Below are 22,958 nucleotides of genomic sequence, written 5' to 3' on the forward strand. Positions count from 1 at the left end.
AACCTTATAGGCTAAATCTACGGCCTCATAGGGCACACTATTCAATCTACTGGAACTATACATCTTATATGCAATTAAATAAATTTTGAATCTTAACTCTGCATCAGATACATTGTTAGGTTTCAATCCTCTGCCATCCCATTCGGCTAGGGTTAACCTCTGAAATTCATCCCGACTTAGGGTTTTAGTGGTTTTTGATTTGCTTAACATTGGCAAACCCATGATCTTATGAATCATTTTCTTCATTATCAGGACAGGTTGCTCTAACCACAACTGACCATTATGCACACGACTCAAAATGTATCTTATCCATTTCATTTGAAATTTCCTTGGCAGGTGTGGGATATGGGTCAAACCTTTGGTTTCTAGATGTTTGAACTCGGGTTTGAGGGTTCCATCCATACACAAGTTGGCTAGGGCATTATCCATATCTAGTGTCCCTATTTCTTGAACAGTGCATTTGAAATGAGTACGAATGTTGTTTATAAGTAGTACTTTTGGTGGAATCTTCGATTAGGCTCCATGTGGGTTGAGCGATTCAGCTATGGCGGGAACGAGCTTGAAGCTGGGTGCTTTCCATTCTACTCCCTTCACAAGCATTTTAGAACCTCTTTTTGCCTTGCTATTGTTAGTGCTTGTGGATGCCATTGCTGCTCGGTGAGTGAATGATTTCGTTGAACAAATTCTTCGTCGAAAAATCACTTTAAATTGCTTGAACTCACTTTCGCACTCTTGGAAACTTCTTCGCTCTATATATTCTAGATTCGCAGTGAAGAATGAGATCAAATTTTGCCTTTCTGATGAAAAATTTTCCATTAATGCTCGAGTACTAAAGTAGTTGAGATGACCTAGGGTTTTTCAGATAGTCACCGACCTACTCGGTAAAACTTGCAACTCGGTAAACAAACAAAACCTTTTTACATTACCGACCTAGCTCGGTTAAGTTTGAAACTAACCTTGCTCGGTAAAAGCACCATAGTGAACTATGTCTTATATCTAAAATACTAATTTGTCTTTTGTAATCCTATATTCTAGAACTGCTTATGATATTGCTTGAAGATGTAGTCCCTAGTCCTTCTTGATGGGTTTAATTAGAAATGGTGGAGTCACCCATTTCTTGAGTGACATTACCATCATTTGAACTTTCTGGCTCGGTAGACTTAGGAATCTACTATTGTCTCATCTATTTTTGAATGTTGTCAACTCTAGCTTTCTTTTCATCTTCAACTCTTCCTATGTTCATGCAATTCTTTGATATATGACCAAGTTCAGTACATGTATAACATCTTATAGTAGTATCTTTCTTCCTTAGGTGATGCCTTGCACAGTTTATTCCAATGTGTCCGTATTCTCCACAATAGTGACATCTGCACCAAGTATTGTAGCCCCAACCAAATATTGCTTTTATAACCTGTTCTACTGGATTGAATGCTTTGGATCTACATTTAGATGCCTTGTGACCTTGTTTCTTGCATTTGTGACATTTGCCCTCAAACTTTGGTTTCACTTTGCATTCATTGGCTTTGTGACCATGCTGATTGCAATTGTAGCATTTGCCATTGAATTTTCCTTTACCATTGCTCCAACATTTGTTAGATGTATGACCTACCTTACCATAGTGATTGCAAGTAGGTTTTTGATTCTTTTGGGTACCCTGTTGGGAAGATTCACCTTCTTCATTGTATCCAAGGCCTGCTTTACCTTTTTGTCTATGAAGATTCTGCTCATTTTTTTGATTCAATTGATTCATATCTGCTTGAGGTTTTATCATCCTTTCATTGACTTGTTTTTCAACATTTAAGTCATTTTCAAAACTTTCATTGATTTGTCTTTCAGATCTCAGACCACTTTGTAAGCTTGCATTGATTTGTCTTTCAGTGATTAAATCATTTCTCAAACTTTCACTCTCAGATCTTAGATTCATAATTTCTTCATTTGCATCAGATAATTGTCCTACAAGATCTTCATGCTAAAGAGATAGATTATTTCTTACCTCTAAGTCTTCATTTGCCTTGTTTCTCTATTCCAAAACTTCACATAGCCTAATGGACTGGATTTCTTGTTCTCTTTTGATCTTTCTTCCTTCTTCCTGTAGAGAACCATTCTTTGCTAGGAGTTCCTTGATTGCTTCATTAGCTTCATTTGAACTGCTTGATGGAAAAAGGTCTTCAATCCTTTCTTCAATATACTGATGATCATTCATTTGTCTTGCAAGTTCCTTCCTTCTTTTCAGAGATTGAGAAAGATGCTCCTTTGCTTCTTTGAGTTGAGCCATGGCCATTTCCAGATCTAACTTTTCATTCTTAATAGATTTGTCAAGTCTGAATATCTCCATTGTCCTTGATCTTTGCTCAAGCTGTCAAACTTTATCCTGAGAACCAAAAAGCTTTGATACCAATTGTTGGAAATAATCAAGACTAACAAGGTTATTGAGATGGGAGGGGTGAATCAGTAACTCTAAAACTTTAATTCAATACCATATAATAGCATATTTACCATTCATCCATCTAATCTACTGTATGCATGAAAAGATAAACATTTTTAACACATAAACACACAGATTTAGTGACTCAGAAACCTTCCAATTAGAAAGTAAAACTGGGGTGGGGATGATGCCCACAAAACTTCAATACTACAGTATAAAGTTGGTCTGTTAAGGCTTACAATGATCACTTCTGATGATCTGCCCTATTAGGAGCAAGTAGGATTGCTAGATCCACCTTTTTAAAGGATTTACAAACATACAATGAAGTATGCACTTTGTTAGGAGATTTACAAAAGACTGTCAAGTCTACCTTGTTAAAGGATTTAGAGAACTGATTCACCTGTTAGGATGAAGCAGTGGATCTAGTTACAACTGATTGCTTATAAGATCCTTTGTGCTCTAATCACCTGATGTGATGGATATATCTTTTTTGTATCAATGTTGACCTTGTTGTATTCCTCTGTTCTGCTGGTGATTCGCTTTCCCTCTTCTCAAAATATTGCAACACAACGCAACCAACGATATTCAACATCTCATCATTTTAAATGATATATACCATTCAATATTTACACTTGCAAGGTCAACTAAACACAAGTGAACAAACATTATTGACTCGGCCAGATGGTAGAAAACTTGGGTTCCACAAACTGACTCGGTGACCTTCTGATACTCGACATCCACTACAATACTCTGCATTGTCATGCACTAGGTAAGAGTAGAGGCATAGTCCATACTAATCATTCTAAGTAGCTTGAAACTCGGTAACCATTGGTGACTCAGTGAATGTTGTGTCACTCGATAGAAACTAAATCCATTGATAACCTTCTTTACTTGGTAAACATTGATTCCTTCATTTGCCTTGTTTACTCTATAAATACTAATTCTTTCATTTACCTTGTTTACTCGATAAACACTGATTCCTTCATTTACCTTGTTTACTTGGTAAACATTGATTCCTTTATTTACCTTGATCACTCGATAAACACTAACTGCTTGCAGAACACTGTTCCACTTAGGAACCACTATCTGTACGGTAACCACTGTTCTTGCACAGTAACCACTTTTCTGCACAGTAACCACTGTTCTACACGTTAACCATTGTTCTGCTTGGTAACCACTGTTCTACTCGGTAACCATTATGAACTTGGTAAATACTGCTGAACTTCCCATATGCTCGATTTCCAAAGGAATGGTCGGCATCAATCTGTTTATCTGTGGATTTTATAAGGTAACCATTGAATGCTTGATGTGAACTGTGGATTAGGTGAGGAGCTCAGTAAACATTCAAAATTGAATAAGTGTTGTGACTAATGACAAATATATCATAATTACAACACATTCACCATAATAAGTTGACAACTTATGATTTTATCCACTTAATTTCAAACAAACATTCCCATGTCGCCTAAACCATCAATTTTATTCCAAAATGCTTCTGTGTGAATCACTTAGAATCAGTGTAACTCGGAGACTTGCACCCCCCTCCCAAACCTTGAAGTACCCATCCCCAAGACATATCTGCACTGGGTACTTGAGTACCCAAGCACCCCCACCTCTGCCATTCCAAAACCATGTCACCTCTGGGATGTGTACTTGAATTTCTATTTGAATTTTGAGTTTGGAATGTTAATATTGGGTATGTAATACGTTACTATGTTGAATATCAATGGTTCTAATCCATGTTGCAATTTTTCTATGTTCAAGTATTTTAATTTGGTATGTTTGAGTGAACTACTAAAACATAATTTCAAAACTAGCATTTCAATTTCTATATGTATACTATACAACACCCCTCTCTAGTCCATCCTCCCTTTTCCGTTGTCCACAAGCTATCCTCCATTGTCCCAAAAATGAGGCCCATTTTCTAGCGTCCCAAAAACTTGCCCTGTCATCCCGCAATTCCAAACTACCCTCATACTAGTGTAACACTACTCAGAATAGTGTCCTACTATGTTTAGACCAAGGAGAACTACACAAAAACAAAAATTGTTAAACACATGAATTTAGTATTCTTAATTCTACACTAAACAAGTTTGCGATAGAAATAGTATATCTTCAACTTCAAACTAGAGAACACTCAAATTCTAACAAATTACCCTACATAATAGTTTTTGCAAGTAATTTGGATAGTCTTTCTTTATTAATTGTGTGTTATCTATTATAAGAAGAGAAGGAAACTTTTGTACCCTGAGCATTTTGGTGCATTGTTAGTGGAATAAGGTCAGGTTGTTATCTTGCATTCATTTCTTACGCCCAATTAACTTGTTAGTATTACCATATGGTAAGAACACATCAACATGGTTGGTGTATAATATTTTTTCTTTTCCCCAAACCCATATAGGAAAATGTATGGGATTGGGGTCTCACAAGAGAAGGCTTTAAGATTGGGTAATTCCATACTTTGGACTTTGTGGACTAGAAAACTCATTAGCCATTAACAAAGTCATTTTTTTTTTGGTTATTAATGGGTTTGAAAATCGTTGTAGCTGTGAGGAATCATTGTGCTAAAAAAAACTTAGTTGTTGATTAGATTTAAAATTGATAATTGAACTACAACAATGAGAATTATAGCCATCAGTTAATGGAAATGAGCCTCCTCATTCAAATCATTACTAATTTTGGTACTATCACTTAGCATTAAAATAGGTTTAGTTCAAATTAAAAGACTTGAAACCTAGCTAGGAATGGATTAAACCACTAGTAACATTTTTCCAACTCTTATAATTTTTATATTGTGATGAAACCAATACATAAATCTAGTTTTACTATTATGCCAAATGTGGAAATACTACACAACAATATGAAAACAAATGTAAAGCAAAACACCTACTCATAACTCCTATGTATTATGAAATGAAATCAAGTCATCTGGTTGGGAATGAAAGGGGATGTTGAAACATCATAAATCAATGTTTCTTTTAACTCTTATAGTATAGCAAATTCTCATGTATCCTTTAACTTTAGACTATTGCATAAGTGATTGATAGATTAATGCTTAATCCACATAGAAGAAATTTAGCATGGTCTCTTCATTAGAAAACAACAAATTGTGAACCTATGTATAGGCTTGTTGTCTATAAACCCATGAGACCTTGAATGCAATTCAATTATTTAAATTGGGAGATTCTTTGTGCTTATGAATCAAAAGTACATAAGGAAGTATTATTAAATTTTTAATAATCGCATGTGATTAATAATGTACGGTATTTTCCTATAAGAAATTGTTACTTATTTGAAAAATAACTTCTTTTAAGTGGGATGTCAACACATTGATAGGACATGTGAATAGCATATCTCCTCATTATTAGAAAATAATTCAATTACTTAATTTCCTCTAAGTGCATATAGTCTCCTCATGGTTTGGCATAATGTGAAAATTCAGGAGTGTAGGAATGGATAGAGTATGTTTTGTTTCTTCTTGTCTACTAGTTCTATTAGAATGGATATAATGTGTTTTGTTTCTGAACTATCAGCTAAATTTGGTTTTATAAGTTCTTTGGTCAAAGCCTTTCTATTTATTGCATATGTGTAGGTATGTTATTAATTAATTTTACTGCATATGAGTAGATATGCTATTAATATGTAGATATGTTTATTAATTTTTATTTTTTTTACTACATTATGTGATTAGACTACTTAGATATATGTTGAAAGAAGTATATTTTACGACTACACTAGATCCCTCTGATCCCCTTGTTCTGAGTTTCTAGGCTTCTCATGTTAGGGTCAGTGCATTCTCCATGTCAGGAAGGACCCTAAGAGAGCTAAACACTCCATGGTTGTTTGGTAAAAGCACTTGGATGACATTCCCATCTTAGATAGTGGATGAATGATGTTTGATGACTATGGAGTATGGGGCATGAAGATGGACACATGTTTAAAGGAACTTGTTTTAAAAACTCTTCAAGTGACGTAATGTATAAAATCATGTCATTGATCATTTAATTAATAATTAGATGTATCCATTGGTACATTGTACAACCAAACATATAGTTTGTATTTTTATGTCATGGATGTATGATCTGTAGGTCAATATCATTGAATTAATATCCTAATTACTTAATTAATAAGAAATAGTGTTTATCTTTGATATTGATTAAAAACATGGATAACTAATTGATAATCTCAAAAGCATAGATCTGTGTCACCGTTTGTGATACACAAACCTGTTTTGGTCAAATCTCATTTCTCTATTAAAGCTCAATTTAAAAAAAAAAAAAAAAAAAATACCCTTTAATAGATTTCAGATTCAATATCATCATTATATAAATTTTTGAGTGTTTTTATTAGTTATAATATGCTATAATCTAAAAATATTATAAGTCGATATTTCAACGTTTCAGAAGATGCTCTCTCAAAAAATGAAAAAAAATAGTAAATCATATCAAAAAAATAAAAAATATATATTTATCACTAGAGGAGAGAATCCTCTTCATGAATATGTAATTTTTTTTCAAGAAGGTATAGATTTGATAGGGAAGTTTTGACGGGAGGAAAAAACTATTGGATTCTAACAAGGTCGAACTTGAGTACTTATAACAAAGAAAATATACATCAAAAATAATTATTTCTTTTTTCGTGCACTAGCTATACATGTCATCTATAAAATATCTTCAAATCATAACAAAAAAAGATGATTTGCACATACTTGTTTGACAGGAACTACATCCTATATTTTTTATAGTTAAAAAAGTGACTTCAAAATAAAATAAAATGAATAAATTCTTAGTCAAAAAAATAATAAAAATTATAGGCATAAAATTCATACAATTCTACACATTTCATCAGTTTACATCATCTTTATATTTTAAATGCAAATACCATTTTTTTTGTCATTAATGTTGAACTGTCACATTCTGATATCACTTTTCTTTATAAAAAGGTGACACAGGTTTGTGCTTTTACCCCTTAGAGAAGTGATTATGGTTTAATTACTTGGATTATTGAATAGTCAACTAGGATTTTCTTATTTGAAATTTTTCATATCTCGCACATTTGATGATGTGGCATAGCTTAGTAGGGCATGGATCTTAGACATAGTATTAGAGAGGTATTTAAACCCTAGGGCCTTGGGTTACTATGCTAATGTGCTCAAATTTGTATGAGTGTGGGTGTTTGATCCTTTACCATGAGTGCAAGAGCTCTTGGTTCCACACTAGGGTGTTGAGTTCACTATGTTTAGTCATGACCTTAGGTTACACAATTATGAATCAACTCATCTTAGTCTATGTGTATAGTTATAGACTCATGGATTTTTTATTTTCTCTCTAAGTTATGATTAATTCCAACAAGAAAGGATGGGATTCTCCTTGGGTATGTCATGATATTAGGTTAACCCTAAAAACTTGTAAAGATTGTCACAATGGAACTTTCCTTAATGAGTGGTAAGTTTTGTATCTCATTTTGTATCTACACAATATGCCTTTTAGGTTCAAAAATAAATTATTTTATTCTTGGATGTGTGAAACAAGAAGGGTGTAAATTGATATTATCCTTTGAGGTAGTAAATTGATGGTTGGAAATATGTCTTAGATTGTTAATGTGGCACATGTTGCATAGGTGGTGCAAGAAATTTGATATTATCTTGATGAGATTCTTGGAATAATCTAGTATCATATAAGGAAGATAAGGGATTTTTTTTGTAAAGATATTGCATACTGCATTTTTCATTTAGGATCAATGCACAAAATTGTAAAAGAAAAGGTATAATTAACAAGACGTGATGAATGTTTTTGAACTTTGGTCATGTTCTTAGTGCTCCTTGGATGGAACGTGTCATGAAAAATCTACTATCTATGGTGACTAGTGAGAGTCATTATGTTTTGAGTGAATTGGTTGTCATTTGATCATGTGATCTTTCAATTTTTATGAATTTTAATGTAATGAACGGATAGCTTGAAAATTTTTCAATCTTTCTTGTGACTGCCTAACCACCTATTTTCTTGGTGATCTATCTTCTACAACTTTTATTCACTTTGTTTCTCCTTTTGGGATTTTGATTTGAGAATTGTGAAACTTTATTCAAGGTTTCTTTGATCTTGAGGTGTCTAGGGTGTGTATTTTTTATGATGCTAGTCATATGTTTTGAGGTAATGTTATCTATCATGTTTAGTGTGGAACATTAATAGGATGTTTAAGAGAGTAGATTATATAGGACACGCCATTCTTCCTTATGCATTAAATTTTTATCCTTTTATGTATGAGATTTGGAAAGCTTACCTTCCGGTGTGGGTGTTAAATGTGGACATACTAGGAGTGTTAGAAGTGATTCTTTCTTTTTTTACTCCACACGTGCTAGTGTAATGCTAGTACTAAAATGCTTTAGGAAAAGCTATGTGCATATATTTATTTAATATGATTTCCCATGTCCAATCACCTTACCACATCCATGATTTTGGCTACTTGGACATATGTGGGAAGTAGTATGTTTCATGGTTGTACCATATACATCCTACCTTTTCTATTGTATGGGCATTCTACAGTTGGGAATTCTCTTTTGTATTATTTGGGCATTCCAGGATTGGGTATTCTATGTGTTAGGTAGGATCCTAAGGAAGTGTAAGGCTTCATTTTTGGGAAGGAAAGAATCTAAACCATATTTTATGTGATAATTGAATGGTGAGTAGGTCATAAATCACAACTTGTGCTTTATATGTTTGTTAAGAACACTTACTTAAATGAAAATATGAATATTAATGTTAATATATAACATTTTTTACTTAGAATTTCCTTGAAATATTGTGGTGACAAGACGTGATTGAGGCCCTAGGTCACAAAAATGAGACAATAGGGTCTACTAATATTTACATGTCACTCATGGGAATACCTAGATGCTCTACTAAATTTGAGAGGATCATATGACATATGGTTTTGTAGTTTTAGGATTTAATTATTGTTCTATGTCTAATTTCTATGTTGATATTTTCTATGATTCTCATTAAGGTATGAGACTTAAGATTATACATGATGTAAACATATGATGGAACAAAGTTTGACATGTAGATCAACTTCTTGAGTGTATTCATTTATGTCATATTTTTGAGATGACATGTTGTGTTCAACAGTTTGGTCAATAATAAACATATAAAATGTAATCATTTTGGTATCTATCATTTTGACATGTAGGTCAAAAACTAGTATAAAGATACATAATTAATTGGAAGATATTTAATTACTAGTTTGTTTGACTATATCCAATCAATTTTGACTTGACTTGATCTTTGGCCTATGTGCCATGCGTATGAACATATGGTTTTACAAGAGTATAAATCTAAAAAGAAGTTGATATTGTGACTCCTTTTTAATAGGAATCCGCTAACAATTTTGACTTTGTCAACTTAGTCAATGAACGTTGACCACCAATTTGACTATGTAAAATGTCAACTTTTACAAACATTTAGATGCATAATGATGTTTAAATGTTAATAAGTATATTTATGATTTTATATGTGGATGTCATTATATTTTATGATGATTTAAATAATGATGAATTAAATGTAATGAGATTGCATTACTTGATTATGTTTTGTGGATACTAACCCAATGTTGTGGATGCTTAGTCACTTAGGGAAAACCACATGCTAGTTGGTATGTATGGTTGATATTTTTTTACTCATCATTAAGGTGTGATTAAAGATGAGTTTAAAGGAAACATTTACTCTTGATACTTATAGATGAATACTTATCTTTTGAGCTACTGATATTGGGAATGAGCTAAACGTATTTTGAGTGTATATGTATGAGTATGGTAGGAAGTGGATATGAAGCATCTACCAAAATAATAAAGTCATGTGATGCCAAGGTATGATAAGTAAGCACACATATGAGTGTGAAATTAAGAAATTTTAAGGTAACATGTTACTTAATTTGACAATTCTTGAGGTAAGGAAGTGTTTGATTTGATATTTCCTTAGATAGTTTATCAGATTTATGATATATGATGGACTAATATATTTGATCATGTTTCTATGAGAACCAACCTATCAATGTGGTTTTAAGTCTGTCTAAGTGGTTTTAGGGAGAAGGTGAGAGTGTGGTTGAAGTATAGAGAAGGTTATTTCCTTGGAAGGGGAAGGTCAAATTGTCTGGTAGGCTTTTCACACCACATAGTTATTATTATTGTTTCCTTATTGACCATTGTGATACCTTATGAAGGAAACCTAAATGGTAGATAATTAGTTTATTTCACGCCTTATGATATATGAGGATAAATAATAAATTACATTACCTTACTTAGTAGAATAGGCACATATGATGTATAATGCATTTTGACCTTGTGTATTAGATGGAAATCTATACAATGATAGAAATGAATGTAGTGTATGTCTTATTATGAGTAATAAAATTGATTTTCTTAACTGTCTTTAGATTAGATTGCAATTCTTATATATCAATGCATCAAGACAATGCATCTTATAAGGGAGAGAGGATGTCACAACCTATTTTTTTCCTCAACCTGAATAAAGTGGAAAATTTAGTGACACTTAGATTAACTAATTAAAATGATAGCCTTTTTTTTTTAATGAAACAATTAGTTAAGTTATGAATTGTTATTCAACCTAATGGGATAAGGGAAAAAAATGAAAAATTGGATCAAGTACATTTTTGGGAGATTATTAAAAATAATGTCATTATGCATGTGGAGACCACACGGAGGACAAGAAGCAACACGAAAGAAAAATGCCTAGAAGGAGAGATTGAGGAATTTTTTTAAACAAGTAGATTGGAACTATTAAGTGGTACTAGGTTTTGTTCTTAATCATGTGTTATTGTACTTGTTGTAGGCAATGTACTATTGCATTTACTATGTCTCATTAGTGAATTAGTTTTGAATGTATCAACCAATTATATGCAAGCATTTTTACCTCGTTTCAATTTTTATAAAGTTTTCATATTTTTAATCAATATAATATATTATGAAAAAAAATGTATCTTCATTCTAATTGGTCGAATTCATTTTCTCTTATAAGACCCCTTTTCTCAGAGCTTCCACCATATTGCTTTCTTAACGGCATGAATTTCGCAAATAAATATAGATATATACACAATTATTACATTCACAAACTACTATTAAGAAACTAATACATGAAAATATACCGTGAAGTAAGTTATTGTTCTAATGTATATAAATCTTCTTGAAAACACAATGTAAATTTTTTTAAATGTTTATTTCATAGTTTTTTTTAAAAATTTTTTAAATTTTATATTCATATTTAAAAAAATATAATAGTAAAATTGAAATAGAAGCACCCCTAATTTAAATTTTGAATTATCATTTAAAATATAAAATATTACCATTAATTAATTAATTTTAGTTAATTGTTGATGAAAAATAATAATTAGCAAGTTATATATTACATTTTCTTTAATATTTTACTATACATAATGCATAATGCATGGTAAAAATAATGTTCAACATATAAAGTTAATTTCTATTATATTATTTTATAATACATATTACAATACTAAAATATTCTATAGTACATAATTAATAATTAATAATTGTATTATATATCTAATCTTTTTTAACTTCAATTTTCTATACATATTCATTATTATAATATTGAATATTGTTTCTATTACAATACATTCTAACGGAAAGTACATGCCACTACGTGGCACTTGTTTTTTTCGTGCTCATAGTGGAACTATTGCAATATGTGAACAAAATGTTGCCTTGCTGGCATTTTGTTTTACATATAATATGGATGAATTATTTTCTTAATCTCAACTGAATGTATATAATTATTTTTCTCTATCCATTGTTGGGTTGTGTAGAGTTCAAATTTAAACTTTAGGTCACAGATGGAAAATGATAAAACCAACACATTAGAAAGGAGAGCCTTTCACGATAATATGTTGACAACTTATGATTATATCCACTTAATTTTAGACAAACATTCCGATATCACCTAAACCATCAAATTTACTCCAACGCATTTTTATGTGAATCACTTATAAACCGCTTGGCTTAACGGGCACACTGGAAGCTTTGACTTCCATGTCACTCCCCATGGATCCCACTTTTAACTCAAACCACCCTTAAATTTTAACCATATCATCTATGTATTTCCCCCATTTTTTTCTTGGTAAAAGCACTCTTTTTTTTACCTCAAAATCTTGCCTATCCACATTTATTAATATTTAACTCCCCCTATATCTTATGTAATAGCTACCAAATATTGTATTATTACTCTAGCCAAGGGATCCGTACCAGAGTGCATCACAAAGTAATTTCATAGTAGGAATCTTCCTATGTAATCCCTTATATCAGGTAATAAATCCAAACCCATTTGCTCTTTCAACTATAACATAGCTAATTTGAGATTTTGTAGGAGATTGCAAAAACATAATCTCTATTGTGATATTGCTATCAAGATTTAACTGTTTAATTTTGAGTCAAACTCATTGACCCATGTTTCCTGAGTAGTGATTCAACATGAATCCATCTTTCATGAGAATAATTGGAACACTTATAACTCATTGGATCTAGGTGATGCTCACAAGGGAGAAGCGTTGGGACTTCCCGAGAGGTCACCCATCCCAATACTACTCCAGCCTGAGCAGGCTTAACTAAAAAGTTTCCTCCATGGTTGAACCCAAATATTGCAACCCCATTTTCAAAACCTTCACCAAGTTTTGTACCTTATGAACCATTCATTAATAAACCCCTTAAGCTCATCAACTAGTTAAACCATGATATTGCTATCAGGATTTAACTGTGTGATTTTGAGTAAAACTCATTGACCCATGTTTCATGAGTAGTGATTCAACATGAATCCATCTCTCATGAGAATAAATGGAACACTTATCACTCATTGGATCTAGGTGATGCTCATAGGGGTGAAGCACTGAGACTTCTTGGGAGGTCACCCATCCTAGTACTACTCCAGCCTGAGTGTGCTTAACTACGAAGTTTCCTACATGGTTAAACCCAAATCTTGCAACCCCATTTGCAAAACCTTCACCAAGTGTTGTGCCTTATGAACCATTCATTAGAAATCCCCTTAACCTCAATAATTGATAAGTAGGAGATATTTCCACAGCAAGTCAAACTGTGATATTGCTATCAAGATTTAACTATTGGATTTTGAGTCAAACTCATTGACCCATGCTTCATGAGTAGTGATTTAACATGGATCCATCTCCCATGAGTATAAATGGAACACTTATCACTCATTGGATCTAGGTGATCCTCACACAGGTGAAGCACCAAGACTTCCTAGGAGGTCACCCATCCTGGTACTACTCTAGCTTGAGCACCCTTAACTACATATTTTCCTCCATGGTTAAACCCAAAGCATGAAACCTCACTATCAAAACCTTCACCAAGTGTTGTTCCTTATGAACCATTCAATAGAAATCCCCTTAAGATCATTGATCGATAAGTAGGAGATAATTTCCACAAAAAGTCAAACTGTGATATTGCTATTAGGATTTAACTGTGTGATTTTGAGTCAAACTCATTGACCAATGTTTCATGAGTAGTGATTCAACATGAATCCATCTCTCATGGGAATAAATGGAACACTTCTCACTCATTGGAACTAGGTGATGCTCACAGGGGTGACCTCCTGAGAAGTTCCTATTCTTCACCCCTGTGAGCATCACCTAGATCCAATGAGTGATAATTAGTCCATTTATTCTCATGAGAGATGGATTCATGTTAAATCACTACTCATGAAACATGGGTCAATGAGTTTGACTCAAAATCACATAGTTAAATCCTGATAGCAATAGCATAGTTTGACTTGCTATGGAAATTATCTCCTACTTATCAATTGATGAGCTTAAGTGGTTTTCTAATGAATGTTTCATAAGGAAAAACACTTAGTGAAGGTTTTATAAATGGTGTTGCAAGCTTTTGGTTTAACCATGGAGGAAACTTTGTAGTTAAGTGTGCTCAGGCTGGAGTAGTATTGGGATGGGTGACCTCTCTAGAAGTCTAGATGCTTGACCGCTGTGAGCATCACCTAGATCCAATGAGTGATAAGTGTTCCATTTATTCTCATTAGAGATGGATTCATGTTGAATCACTAGTCATGAAACATGGGTCAATAAGTTTGACTTAAAATCACATAGTTAAATCCTGATAGCAATATCATAGTTTGAGTTTCTATGGAAATTATCTCCTACTTATCAATTGATGAGCTTAAGGGGCTTTCTAATCAATGGTTCATAAGGAAAAACATTTTTTGAATGTTTTGCAAATGGGGTTGCAAGCTTTGAGTTTAACAATGGAGGAAACTCTATAGTTAAGTGTGCTCAAGCTGGAGTAGTACTGGGATGGGTGACCTCTCAGAAAGTTTAGGTGCTTCACTAGTGTGAGCATCACCTAGATCCAATTTGTGAAAAGTGCTCCATTTATTCTCATGAGAGATGGATTCATTTTGAATCAGTACTCGTGAAAACATGGGTTAATGAGTTTGACTCAAAATCACATAGTTAAATCCTTGTAGCAATATCATAGTTTGACTTGTTGTGGAAATGATCTCCTAATTAATAATTCCCATTACCATATATAATAGTTTCCTTATTAGTTCTAAAAATTTATATAAATTCTTAATGGTTATTATTACAGAGCATTTGAGGAAATCACAAAAATCTGGGGGTTATGCGATTTGGGGTTTGAAATTCTCATCTAACAATATATGGCTTATTTTTTTTTCTTTGGACAATTTGGGTACATTTCATATTCTTGTCAATATTTCAAACAATTTAGTGTCAATTAAATCAATCTTTTGGATCAAAGAATGAAATGGTTACATAGATCTATTATTGCTTAAACCCTGTCACACCTACTAGTTCTTCATTTTGTCATGAAAATAAATTGATCATTTTTCATCAATATTATAAAGAATTTATGTTAATTTTGTTTTCTTCACCAATAATTTAGATCATAGGACAAGAATGTTTAATAGATCACTTTGATAATCTATCTAATATTGTTGCAAATCTCCCAATATTAACTCTCATTCTCCATAATTAGTCATGAAATTAAATTGACAATGACTATTATACTTGATAATAGATCTATTATTGTTGAAGCTCTTCCACTTCCATTTCTAATCGTACACTACAGAATCTGTCCTAAAAACAAATTGATGCAATCTGTGAAATTTGTAGGAAAATCACAAAAATATTGGGGTTATGCGAACTTGGGTTTGAAATTCTCATCTAACAAGATATGGCTTTCTTTTATATCTCTGTCTATAATAAAAAATTTAGTTATGTGGTGTAGATGTGTTATCCCTACTTGATACTACTTGTATTATTTCAAATCTCTTTTCCTAGTTGAGTACATTTTTGGAACTTGGATCTACTTCAAAATGGGGTAGGGCATTTTTGTAAATTATGTTCAGATGAAGATTTCAAATTGGGTGGAGATAGAGGGGAAACTTGATAGATGCTAGTGAAAGCTTTTATTGGGTAGGTTTTCATAAACCAAGAGCCTTTCTTGATCCTTGACATTGCATCCCAACAATTTAACTAGATTCTTGTGCCCAACACTGCTTATCATGTTCACTTTGATCAAATTTTCCTTCACACCATTGATATTTTTTGAAGAATAAAAGTACCTTTATGGGAATTTCCTTGTGATTGGGTAAAACTCTATGTATCAAGATAGATATGTATTTGATGATCCTATCTACCATAACAAAATTTTGTGCAAAATATATAGACATTATTAGTAAATTTTACCTTACAAACCAAATCAAAAGATTTAGATTCAAATAGCAGTAGAAAACAGAGGAACTCAATAAAACAACATATGAAAAAAAAAGGAAACTGTTATTGGACATAGAATGTACTATGTTCTTATGGAAGATAGATAAATCTATTTTATTACTGCATACAACTAGAATTATTTGAAAAAAATGCTAATAATAATAACTATGAAGGTTGAAAGAGGTTCACAGTAGATCCAAAAAACATAAACTCCTCTCTTTCTAATGCAACTATGACTAATCCTAACTAAAATTACTAAACAACAAAGCATTTTCATGCCAATGCATGCAAATCAATAAAATTATGGCAGAGACTATTGTAATTGAAACAAAGAATTTCCTATCAACTTTATGAGATATTTACGTGCTTTATTCTATTATAGTCGATTTCAATTATGCTAAGATGAATTGGTGTGAATTGGACATTTACACTTTAAAACTTGATCCTGACATAAGTTATCTTCTACAAAAGCCCTCTGACCAAGTTTTTTTTCTTGATTCAAACCTCTTTAAATAATGTGAAAGGTCTTATTTCAATCAAATGTCTAACAAAGATCTCATAACAAATGTATATGTTGTGTTTGTCTTAAATATCCATGGATGTGCCTATTGTATGTAAGGACAACTTCTTTGGTGGTTGTTAATTCTACTATAAGTAGCTTTATTTGAACACAATTAAAATTTTCCTATTCTCTTAAACAAAGTCACTCATCTGTGGTGTTGGAGTTTCAAAACTACCAAGCAATAAAATACTTGATACCAGAGCTCTAAAAATACAACCTAGTCTAAGGGTTAGCAACCTTCTATATTCAACTAAGAATAGATCAGATTTGGATCCAACTTCAACAGAATCATAGGGATTCTCCACTCTTTAGGTTCTACAAAACCAAGGTGGGTGCACCTGGGGGATATATGGATATATAAATGGTTTATTGTTCTTGACTTTAACATATACTTATTAACAACATCTTTCTACTTTACTTTTATTCCTTATAGTAGAAAATGATCACAATTCTTGTATAGTTCACAAATAATCCTTGACAACATCAACTAAAATGGATATACAATGAATTATTGTAAATAAGTATTGACCAATAGTTTCACTCTTCTTTAATGAAAGTAAATTTAATTTGTTTTTTTGAAGTTTTGCTTGATGTAACCCCATGATCTATTCAACATGCAATTAAATATATGATCAGTGCCCTATCTATTGGTATTTAGAGTCTACCCAGCAATTGTGACCTAATTAATTTCCTTACAATAAATTTATTCAGCAACTAACCCTATACCCCTATTAGAAGCATGAATGTTGATGAAATTCCTATGGATAAGTATTGTATAAATATGATTAGATCATTATCATGATGATATGTTACATTCATGACTATGTTTGTCATTGATGTCTACATAGTAGTTTTATGTGGTATCTGACAGAAGAACAATGGAAAGACCAAATTGGTACGGATAGATCATTGAGTACTTTCACTAAGTGAGGTGAAAGGGAGATACAACTAAGTGTCCAGTATATGCAGCTAACATCAAAAAAATAAGATATTAAGTCTGGAAGAAGCTATGCAAGTTTTGGTGGAGACTATTCTAAGATAGAGTTTACAAAGGCATGTTTTGGTAAGCTTGTTATATCTCTTAGTAGAGTTGTTATTCTGAGAAGATGAAGTTGACAATGTGAAGAAGAAATATTGGTGATGACATGGCTAAGCTAACTTGTCATAATGTTATGTGTATGGAAAGTTATTTAAGTTGCAAGGTGAAAGATTAATGTTATTGCTAAGTCTAATGTGTTCTTACTGTGGTCCTATGATAATTAATTAAGAAGGTGTAACAATTGACTGAAGGAATTATTCTATGGATTTAGTATAAAGGAAGGAAATTTTCCTTTATCATAGACATAAATAAAATGATTTCAAGTAGCATGAAGAGTGAAATTCAGAGTTGAGAAGTGCATAGTGAAGGTGAAGGAAACTTTGTTGCCAAGGTTTTATTGTGTGATCTGAAGTTGGATACTTGGATCCAAGGATTGTGACCTAGCCTACAAGGTCTGATGGTGATTGGTCCAGTCAATAGGAAAGAGGAAGGAAGTTTAAGTAAAATACATATAATTATTCTACAAGGAATAGTTGAGAGATTAGTTGGATAGTGACTTCAATGGTTTTGTACTAGAAGCTATTTGGATAGTGGGTCCTTCTATCTTCTACAATGCCTAATAGGGTTGGAATCTTCTAACAAGGATTTAAAGTCTCCTAATAGGGATTCATATGTACTAAAAATTGTAATAGACTCCTATCAAGGTCTATCCTTGAGCAAGGAATATTTATATTAGTACATCATCTTGTGGGCATCATTCCCACCAGGGTTTTCCCTCTGATCAAGGGTTTCCTTAGTTAACATATCTAGTGTAATTGTCTATGTGTATCTTGTTGTGGTTGTTGTTTACTTTAGTTGAATGGTTAAGATTGATAAATGTTTTAATTATTGGATAACTTATTCACCCACCCCCCCTATCAATTATCTTGGTTGACTATTATTTCTAACAATTGGTATCAAAGTATCAGGTCCTTGAAGATAAAGTTTAACAACTTTGGGAGATCCATGGAAAACATGTTTAGAAAAGATAGTCTAAAATTTGATGAAAAAAATTATGATAGTTGGAAGGAAAATATGAAGACATATCTATTGTGCATGGGTCCAAGATATTGGATCTTGACAAAATCATGAAAGACAATCATTACTAAAAGAAGATTTGGAAACTTGTACCAAGGAATAAAGATGTTTTCATGTGCGACATGAGAGCTAGAAAGGAGCTATTTTTTTCACTTCTTGAAATTGAATAAAATCAAGTAAAGTCACTTGTTACTTATCATTTGATTTGGAAAGCTTTGGCAAATAGTTTTGAAGGTGATTCAAACATTCTAAGAAATTGAGGCTACAAAGTTGGATTTGTGCATTTCAAGATGCTAAAATGATGGAAGATGAATCTATAAGGACATATGTAGGTAGGATATTAGAAATTATTGTAGGTATTAGATCTCAAGGAGGAACCAAAGAAGATGATGAGGTTATATGGAAGATATTGAAGAGCTTAACACCACCATTTAAGTCAGCAGTTTAAATGATACAGTTGTTGATATCTTGTACCAAAGATTTCACAAAGGAGACATTGCTTGTAAGACTTGAAGCAATTGAAAATGAGCTTAGATAGTCTAGAGAATTGACTAGAATAGAAATAGCTTTCAGTGCCTTGAATATTCAACCTATTTTATCATCGAGCACAAGTGCTAGAGTAGACTTTGCCAGTAGCAATAGACCTGATGAGGACAAAAAGATTGAAGAAGGAGTAGCCCTTCTAGTAAGAAGAGAAAATGATGGTAAGAAAATATTTCAATGTTGGACTTGTAAAGAATTTTGTTATTATGTATCTAAGTGTCCTAAAAGAGACAAAAAATGTAGATAAGATTTCAAATCTAGAAGAGATAGATAATGTTTCTATGCAAATGAAGAAGATGATTCTGATAAACATGCATTAAGTGTTAGTGATGATGAAATAGGATTTGTTGAAATTAAAGAAGAAATTCCAAAGAAAATGTCTTTAGTATCATAGGTTGAAAGGAAATTAGATTGGATAATTGAAAGTGGTTGTTCACATCATATGACTGGTGATATGAACAAGTTTTTTGACTTCAAAAGTCATGATGGAGGCATTATTAGAGTTGGAAATAATGCATCATGCCATGTTAAAGGTATTGGATCTATAACTCTTGATGGTAAGACTAAAACTAAGGATGTATATTTTGTTGATGGTTTGAAGCACAATCTTCTAAGTGTTGGACAACTAGTAGACAAAGGTTATCAGTTGCAATTCAAAGAAAAGACATGCATGATAAGAGACAAAAATGGAAAGGTAATTAGAATAGGAACCAGATCTAGAGGTAATGTATTTTAGTTGAATCCTCCTGAAATGACATGTTTGGTTGCAAAGGTAGATGACAGTTGGTTATGGCATAAGAGATTTTGTCATATAAACTTTGATAGCTTTTTGAACACTATTAGTATGTTTGTAGTTAGAGATTTGCCTAAAATTATAAAGCCTACTAACACAATTTGCAAGGAGTGTGTTTTGGCAAAGCATAACAGAACTTATTTTCCCAACAAGAAGTTTACTACTACAGAAAAATTGGAGATTGTACATACAGATCTTGCTACTCCTATTGTAATGCCTCACCCGGAGATCCTTGGAAACAAGGATTCAAATCAAGCCAAGATTTTTTTTTTTACAAGTATGAATGCACAAGACAACATCATACAGGGATCACAACAATTGCAACGGAAGACTTCAACACAATCCCAGCAACCAACGAATCTCCGAACGCCACTACCAAACTAACACACACAAACAAAGCCAACAATGACAACAACAAGATGAGGGCATAAGAAATGACCACTCATCAACAAAACACCAAGTTGGGCTAATATGCAGAATCCCAAAATTTGGCTAAGCCTGAAATCCTAAAGCCCTGAAAATTGGCTAAGTCTGGATTTCTGAAGCCCTGAAATTTCCTAGAATCCATAACTTATCTCTGAGAGGTCTGAAACCTATCTCAAATGATTTGTCGAATATATTGCAATATATCTTAAGTATAAGGAATTAAATATACGTCAACTTATACTTAGACAATATATTTTAAACCCCGAAGGACTACAACAGAAACCCAAAAACTGGGTTTCAAAAGAAACCTTTTGAATTCAAAATGCAACAACACAAGCTTGAAGAACGCCCAAAAGGGTATCCAAATCCACTCTCAAAAAAAAAGGATCACGAAGAAAAGTGCCCGCTGATGGCACGCGCAGGTTTTTCACAAAAATCGTGCGACACTTTTTACTAAGGGAGGGCAACACTTCTCCCTTACTGAGTGCGACGCTTCTCAAGAAGGCGTGCGATACAGGAAAAGTATCGTGCAACATTTCTCATAAAGCCGTGCGACACTCTTCCAGTGTCATATGAAACTTTTCTAGTAATGCGTGCAACACTTTATAGTATCGTACGACATTTTTCCTATGGGCGTGCAATACTTTATCAGTGTTGCACAATGCTGAACAAATCTCGCCCATAGAAAGTAAAAACACTTCCAGAACTCAAAAATGGGGAAAAACCAAAAAAAGAACCGCCACACCGGGGAGTACCGGATCCACAAGGGCTCGAGGAATGAACACTCGAGTGCAAGAACAACACAAAAAGAAGAACGTCTACCATCTAAACTACCACAACAAAGAGCACACTGAATAAACATCGCAGAGAACAAAACAACCAAATTAAGTACGTGGTTCCTCCCAACCGTCAATAGCATCATAAGACCATCATGGGCCCTAGCCATCCCTTGCGCGTAACATCCCAAGCCACCGAACAGATTGTCAGTACTGTCGTAATAGGGACGTCACTACTAAAACATGCATAATAACAGCATAAGAAAATCTAACATGCTAGTGATAATGCATAAGATAATCCTACAGTAGATAACATCACCTATCACATGCTAAACAGTAGTAAGCAACAAATATACTACTAAAGCAAATCACATCATCTAATCATATGCTAAACATCATAATAAGGGAATGCACCAAATAAAATAACATCATCTAAACATGATATACAAGCATCCCAATGAAAGCATAAATCACAAGAAAGCATACTCTGAAACTCGAAGTACCAAGTGAAAACATCCAGCAATAGTCGCACTAAGACAAAAGATCGTCTCTGTACACCGATCCCTAGCAGCGGTGAAGGTAGCTATGCCTCCCAACCACATGGCACCCGTAGGTCTGCACCCGCCATGTTGATGGAGATAATGATCCAACCACAACCATACATAAAACACAACATCCATGGCTAACACTCACGCCAGACAGTATGATGGCTGAACCAAGAACCTAAGACAATGCAAGGAGTATAGGCCTTGGTCAGACACTCAATAGGCTACTATGCAGGGGCTAACATCCTAGAGAGTCGCTTGGCATCAAAAAGCCCAAGCTCGAATTGTGTGTCCTCAAACTTAAATGGGTGCTCACACATTGTGTCCTCGAACTTAATCGGGTGCTCACACATTGTGTCCTCGAACTTAATTGGGTGCTCACACATTTTACTTATCTTAAGTTTTATTAACAATCACACATTTTATTTAGTTATCACTTATTTAAAGCGTCCTCTACCAACCCATGACGCCATGATCGTCGGGCTGCAAGATAGAAGCCCCCTCCAAATTCTACCCTACCCTACCCATGCTCATCCTACAACAAGTGTCCATGGGCATGCATACTCCCATCCCAACCCCAATGATCATAACTTTCGACAAATTCATAAAAGATCGAGCCTCGCAAGTCACCCAACAAATGTACACGCATGCGCTCGTGTGTGGCGCAACACCATCACAAAGATCATAACACAAGGACAGGAATGAGAACACAATGCAAAGAAAACACCCAACTAAAAGCAACACGGGAAGGATGGATTCTACACAAATCCCAAAGCCAATAAAATTATACATCATGAAATCACTCAACCGGCCTCAATTCGAGAGTATGGATTCTATACGAATCCTAATGATGCAACAAGACCAAAAGTCATGAACTTACCCAACCGGCCTCAATCCGAGAGTATGGATTCTACACGAATCCTAGGGTTCACGAAACGAAAGCAAAGGTCCACCAAAAACTGTAATAGGTATAAAATAACTCAA

Source organism: Cupressus sempervirens, chromosome 7 (genome assembly GCF_028749045.1).
Source record: "Cupressus sempervirens isolate cs-2001-9-10 chromosome 7, ASM2874904v1, whole genome shotgun sequence".
NCBI classification, from domain to species: domain Eukaryota; kingdom Viridiplantae; phylum Streptophyta; class Pinopsida; order Cupressales; family Cupressaceae; genus Cupressus; species Cupressus sempervirens.